General features: G+C 37.5%; 1 non-coding gene across 1 annotated transcript; it reads left to right on the top strand.

Moving 5' to 3' along the window:
- The first annotated feature begins 3,490 nt into the window (after window positions 1–3,490).
- On the top strand, window positions 3,491–3,599 carry LOC131811982 (U6 spliceosomal RNA). Its single transcript, XR_009346217.1, has one exon. It is a non-coding gene; the product is annotated as a U6 spliceosomal RNA (small nuclear RNA).
- The last annotated feature ends 3,843 nt before the right edge of the window (window positions 3,600–7,442 follow it).

Genomic DNA, 7,442 nt, shown 5'->3' with positions numbered 1-7,442 from the left:
TGAAAAATGTTAATAAACAGTGGTCATAAACATGAGGCTCAAACCAAAAAAAAAAAAAAAATGTCCCAGGATTCTTAATTATCTTAATTATAAAAATTGATTTGCAACAAAGATGTATTCCATGCAGACAATTCTATGAAACTTGTTCCAGAGAAAGTAATAGCAGGGATTCATGTATTTAACTATAGTTGGTTTTTTCATCTCATCAGTTTTTGGGAAGCCAGCTAGTCAATATTGGATAGATAGAGAGATGGGTAGATAAATAGGGCTATAGATATAGATATATATCCTGATGAAGATCAAAGTGTGATTATCAGGGGCTGAGAGGTAGGGGAGAGATGAAGATGTCAGTCAAAAGATACAAGCCAGGGGCGCCTGGGAAGCCTCTGCCTTTGGCTCAGGTCATGATTCCAGGGTCCTGGGATCAAGCCCCACATCAGGTTCTCTGCTCAGCAGGGAGCCTGCTTCCCTCTCTCTCTGCCTGCCTCTCTGCCTACTTGTGATCTCTGTCAGTCAAATAAATAAATTTAAAAATCTTAAAAAAAAAAAGGTACAAGCCATCAGTTATGAAACGAATAAGCTTTGAAGATCTCATGTGCAGCCTGGTGACTATAGGTAACAACACTGTACTTTGTACTTGCAATTTGCTAAGCAGGTAGACCCCGATGTGTTCTTACTATACACACAAACCGAACAAGGTAACCATAAGAAATGATGGATTTGCTAATTAACCTGATTCTGATAATCATGTCATAAAATATATGTATAATAAATCATCACATTATAGGCTTGGTATATATAGTTTTATTTGTCAGTTACAGCTCAATAAAACTGAAGAGCAAAACCAAACACAAATGTTGCCATTCGTCTCACATTTGCCTGCCAGGAACTGAGCCAGTGCTCCTAGCTGCCCCCTGTCAGGCCCAGGAGCCTTCCAGGAAACAGGGTCAAACACCAACCTGGTCAAGTAATTCTAGTCTCTTCTAGCCGTCTCAGCAGGTGTTCTTAATATGCTACAACCATTTTTATAATCTTTTCTTCTTGCCGGATGTCGCATGTTCAGTTTGTTGCTGCTTTCTGAAAATTTGAATTTAACGTTTTCCTTCTATTTCCCAGCAACAACTATCACCACATAAATTAGGCTACCTCCTCATTCTCTGAGCTCTTCTTTTTTCTCATCTCTTCTTTTTTTCTTTCTCTTTTTGTAACAAATTTATTGAGATACAACTCACATCCTTCCTTCTCACATTCATCTTACTTCTCTCGATGGTAATCCTCACTAGCATATTGCTGATTTGCTTGATTTTCACAACAAATCCTAGAGTCTAGAGTAGAGGGGAAAAAAGAGGTGTCAGGGGAAATACCAAGGCGATCTTTGCTGAGTAGAGGTAAGAGAAGATGTTTTGAATATTCATACAGAAAAAAAAAAAAAAAAGGATTTATACCACCAGTTACTTAGAAAGCAATTTAAAATGTGGTCCCTGCCCTAAGTGAACTTCTGGTGTTTAAGGATGGATAACTTAGATGTTAAGGAATAGAGTGGGAAGTGGGGTGAAGAGCATCAGTCATGTTCTTTCCAACTTTGAGAAAGGACATAACTTCCTGGAACTCCCACTTATACTTAAAGTTTAAAATGTCTCAAACCAAAGCCATTGTCTTTCCATAACAAAGCTTCTTTGCTTTTCTCTTCCTGGTAGTTAAGGGTATCATGATCCTCTTCCTTACTCAAGAAAGAAACCAGGGAGTCATCTTAGACATCATCTCTTTCTCACACTCACATCCATCCGTCTCTGGGTTAATTGCTTAATCTGATTCCTTATCTCTCATCTGGACCATCTTCATGGGTCTTTCAACTCAACAGCCTCTGTTGCATCCTCTGTCACAGTGGTTTTCAAATCGTGTTTTTTGGACCTTCAGTTATTCTCATTCTTTGCTTGTTTTGTTTTGCATTTGTTTTGTTTGTTTTGGGCCCTTTTGGTTTGGGAAAGCTTACTTCCACTTCAACTAGAATGCCTCGTTTCCCTTGCTCATAGAGCTTTCCCTAACTTCCCCATGTGAGGAAAAGCACTTCCAAGTCTTCTGTGTTCATACAGGCTTTAACATGTGCCTCTGTTATTTATTACCTGACCCAAGTGCTGTAATTACGTCCTTTATAAATCTGTCTCCTCCGGGAGTGCATTAATTTTCTATTCTTTAAATGCCCAGATAATTGCAGAATCCTGGGTTTGATATATGTTTGGACAAAGAGAGATGATATTGTTGGTAACAAAGATAAGGGCCTCAGCAAAGTGCTCATTTGGCAAGGCATTAAATAATTCGCTTTTGAAGATACTGAGTTTGTTATTTCTGTGAGCCTTGAAGCTAGAAATAAGTAATAAAGAATATGGATGTGGAATTCAAGAGACATCCAATCTGGAAATGCAGACTTGATTGTTATCAATATGCACATAACTAGGGCAACTCCAAATGGAAACAATTCACCTACTTAACCCATAAATTCCAGTGTGGAGAGGATTACTCTGAGGTAAGAAAGTCTGTGTTTTGTCACCCTCCTTCACATGGAGATTTACCAGCTGAGGATTGACATTTTCGTTGTAGAAGGTCATGAATAAGTAACCTAGAGTCACAGGGCCCATAATTTTCTTTTAAGACTAAGAAGTCCTAAATATTTTTTTTCCACTGTATTATGGATACAGAGGGCCATTAGAAAAGGAATGTTCATGGGGCGCCTGGGTGGCTCAGTGGGTTACACCGCTGCCTTCGGCTCAGGTCGTGATCTCAGGGTCCTGGGATCGAGTCCAGTATCAGGCTTTCTGCTCAGCAGGGAGCCTGCTTCCTCCTCTCTCTCTCTCTGCCTGCCTCTCTGCCTACTTGTGGTCTCTCTCTGTCAAATAAATAAATAAAATCTTTAAAAAAAAAAAAAAAAGAAAAGAAAAGGAATGTTCATTTGGTCAGACTTGGATTTAAATCCTGGCTCTTTGGAAACCTAGCAGTCTGAGCTTGTTTGAGTCAGCTAACCATTCTCCACCTAAATTTTCTTATTAGTAAATAGGAATAATAATGCCTAAATCGGAATTATGTTGTTAATATTTTTAATGAGATAATATTCAGGAATAGAGAGTTCTGGAATGCTTGCACATAGTAGGCACTCAATGAATTTCTTTTAAAAACATTTATTGCATTCCCCTTATGTGCTGTGCACTGTTCTGGTGGAGCTTACACTCAAAAGCAGGGAGAAGAGAGAAAACAATAAACAATGAACACAGGGAAGTCAGTTATATTGTATGCCAAAAGGTATCATAACTCTTTCTTTGTTGAAATAGGGCAAGTAGCTCCAAACCTTAATGCCTACAGGGGTCAGGAAAGAAATAAAAATAAGGCACGTTGTTGAAAAAAGCTGCCCTTTTAAATTATTCTGAAATTGTTTTGAAAAAGCAAAAGTACAGAAAACTTTTTTCTTTTCACTTCCTAAGTTTACCTTCAGAAAATAGTAATACAGAGGCTTCGACAGCACACGTGCTAAAATTGGAACGATACAGACATTAGCATGGCCCTGAGCAATGATGACACACAAAATTCATGAAGCGTTCTGTATTGAGAAAGAAAGAATGAGAGAGGGAGGGAGGGAGGAAAAGATGGAGGAAAGGAAAGGAAAGGAAAGGAAAAGGAGGAAGAAAAGAAGGAAAGAAAGAAGGAAGAAAAGAAAGGAAGAGAAGAAGAGAGAGAAAGAAAGAATAGTACAAGTGTCCTAATAAATGATAACTGAAGCCTTCCCATCTGAGACATGAACATGTGAGAATGTGCTGGCTTTAGCAGATCGGTAGCCTTTGGGAAGATAGATTCAGTGTAACCAGAACAGCTAAGTTTTCAAAAGAAATCACAAGTTTACATTTTGGGTAAAATGTCTTAATCTGAATATAGCAATAAATTCATAATTTTTTTTCCAAAACATTTGTTGGCTACACTTTGGCCTACAGATGTAATTTATGAGAGATTCTATTTCTCCATAATTTTTCCTGGCCATGTGTACTTAAAAATTATTTAATTTTAATGAAAGAAATATAGTAGTAAACAGATGTTTACTTTTTCATTGCTTTAAATCTAGTCATTAGATAAGAATGTTTTCATTTGTTCAAATAAAATTTAACTGTATTTTCTTCTGTGAATGACCTGTTTATATTCTTTGCCCCTTTTACTTAGTAATTTATTATTTTCATATCAATTTACGAGATTCATTAGTATATTACTAAAAGTAAATAAATTGTCTCTCACACATGCTTATTTTTGTTCCTGATTTTCTTATTTGTTTTTTGACTTAGTTTTAGATATCTATTTCTCTGGAGAAATTTTTAGATTCAGTGGATTCCAATCTGTAACTTCTCCCCTTCATGGTAATTCTTAAAAAAATGTTTTAAAAAACAGTAAAAAAATTAATTAATTTAATTTAATAAATGTATTTATTTTATTATTTATTATTTTATTTTATTATTTATTATTTGTTATTTTATTATAAATTAATTTGTTTTTTTAAGCATCCATACAAGTCTAAGTTTTTTTTTTAAAGATTTTATTTATTTATTTGACAGAGAGAGATCACAAGTAGGCAGAGAGGCAGGCAGAGAGAGTGAGAGGGAAACAGGCTCCCTGCTGAGCCGAGAGCCCGATGTGGGACTCGATCCCAGAACCCTGAGATCATGACCGGAGCCGAGGGCAGCGGCTTAACCCACTGAGCCACTCAGGCGCCCACAAGTCTCAGATTTTGAGTTTGTTTTACATTAGTGAAAAATAAACTTTTACATTGTCTAAACCACTTTATTTCTGTTATCAAATGCTCTAAGGCAAGTCCTAGCCAATTCACTGAGATAATTTTTAAAATGCATTTTTCTATAGCCACTAATGTAAAAAAGCGGAATTCCAACTGTGTTTATTAGCTTATGGACTCACCTTTTGTCATATACCAAAACCATAACACTGTCTTGTCACATGCTGAAACCTCTGTAATTTCCTGTGTTTGTCAAACACACTGTTACTCATTTTCAAGTCTCTTTGAATTGGCATAAGAAGAGTTTCAGATTATGATAGAAATTCATTGGATAAATAGAAAAATAAATTCTATTTACCTATATATTAATTAATCAAAAAATGAGACTATGCCTCAGGCTGTTAGAATAGAACAAAACATTGAATCTTTTCAGACTTAAGGGAACATATCAACTTGATCACACAGTTCAGAAGAGCAGAGGATGAAGTGGAAGAAGTGGTATGCAACATTTAAAAATGTGTGTGGGGCACCTGGGTGGCTCAGTGGGTTAAGCGTCTGCCTTAGCTCAGGTCATGACCTAAGGGTCCTGGGATCGAGCCCCATGTCAGGCTCCTTGTTCAATGGGGAATCTGCTTCTTCCTCTGCTCATCCCCCCCCCCCATGCTCTCTCTCTCCCCCTCTCTCTTGCTTACTCGCTCTTCTCTCTCTCTCAAATAAATAAATAAAATCTTTTTAAAAACCCAAAATAAAAATGTGTGCTGTGGGGTACCTGGGCGGCTTAGTCTGTTAAGTGTCCGACTTCTGTTTCAGCTCAGGTCATGATCTCCTGGTAGAGAGACTGAGTCCTGCTCAGGCTCTTTATTCAGCTTGGAGTCTGCTTGAGATTCTCTCTCCCCCTCTTCCTTTGCTCCCCCCTGCCACTTGTGAGCATTCTCTCTCAAAAAAAAAATAAAAAGAAAAGAAAAGAAGGAAAGAAAACAGGGGAATGTCTTCAAGTCTATCCATTTTTAAAATCTTACCCAAAAGAAAACAAGTTCCCAAGTTTATTGAATCATGACTTAGGCACATCAATTCTTTCCATTCAATCTCTGTTCTCTCCCTATATCAGATAAGATCCAGCTACATTTAATGGAAAATCTAAAATTTCATTGCTTAAACACACACAGATTTATCACTCGCATGAATAAGTCTAGAGATAGGAAATCCAGAGCAGGTTTGGAGGCAGCTCCACAAAGTTACCAGGGATCCATCCTCCATCCTTATGCTCCTCCATTCTCAAGAATGCCTGATGGCTTCCAATCTGAAACTCACAATAGGATTGCTTGAGCATAAGGCATCACATCCTGTGTTCTAGGCATCATGAAATACAACTGGAGGAAGCAGGGGTACCTGGAAAGCTCAGTCAGTAGTCCATGTGACTCTTGATCTTGGGGTTGTGAGTTCAAGCCCAACATTTGGTGTACAGCTTACTCAAAAAAAAAAAAATCTTCTAGCCAAATCACATCCTTTAATGACCTACTCAGAAATCTTATACACAGCATTTCACTTACTTCTCACTGGCCAGAATTTAGGGCATGTCACACTTGGATCAGGGGTCGGGTGGGAAATAGTGGTCTCTCAGTGAGGCACATAGCCAGCCTGACTGAAATCAGAGCTTCATCTCTAATGAACTAACTTAGAAGATAGTAGGTAGACAACCAGCTGTCTCTGCCATCACCCTCACAAAATACCAAGGGACATGTGCTTGTAAGCATCAACAGTGTTCTTGGGTGCCTTCAGCTCAGCTCATGATCCCAGCGTCCTGGGATCAAGGCCCGCATAGGGCTCTCTGCTCAGCAGGGAGCCTCCTTCCCCCTCTCTCTGCCTGCTTCTCTGTCTATTTGTGATCTCTCTCTCTGTCAAATAAATAATAAATAAATAAAATCTTTAAAAAAAAAGCATCAACACTGTTCTTAACGTTTAATTTCAAATATATTTAATCTAAAAACATCAATATCAAATCAGTATTTAATATTAATAGTTAATATTTGACATATTTAACAAATATATTCTATTTTTCTATGGTACCATATGTACTGAATATTAATAATGCACTATGCCAAAATCAAAACAACTCTGAAAATTTGTCTTAATTTTCTTCTACCCAGTCTGAAACAGGAAGAAATAATCATGACAGACTTTGCTGACTTATATAACACCACTGGTTCTGACAGGTTCTCAGCCACACCTATATAATAGTCCAAGTCAGCTACACCCAGAAAAATAAAACGTTAGAAATGTATGTGGGGATAAATTGGTTCAGTCAGAAAAGAATACAGCAAGAGACCTATATGCCAAAACGAAATCAGGAAACTATGAGTGTGTTTTGCTTAGACTTTCAGGATTATTCAGGTTGATTTTTAAACATGATTTGGTAAATACATTGGATAGGCTTAATCAAAAATAATTACTCTCAAAATGTGATTTTTTAAAATTACAGGTTAGCAGAATAAATTTACTAAGCAAAACGACAATGAACATGTCATCTATCTAAATTTGGATACCGTGTCATTGTATACTCTCCAGTGCAAGGCACTCTTAGGTATAAAATTCATAGAGCTGGTGATCCAGGTGCAGAAGAACAGAGTAGGAGGGTCTGCTTTGTGGGGGCAAGAGGCAAGCTGGCTTGAGTTTAGGCTAC

This window comes from Mustela lutreola, chromosome 11, assembly GCF_030435805.1.
Source record: "Mustela lutreola isolate mMusLut2 chromosome 11, mMusLut2.pri, whole genome shotgun sequence".
NCBI lineage: Eukaryota > Metazoa > Chordata > Mammalia > Carnivora > Mustelidae > Mustela > Mustela lutreola.
Note: the sequence above shows the minus strand (reverse complement) of the source record. Positions and strands in the feature narration are given on the sequence as shown.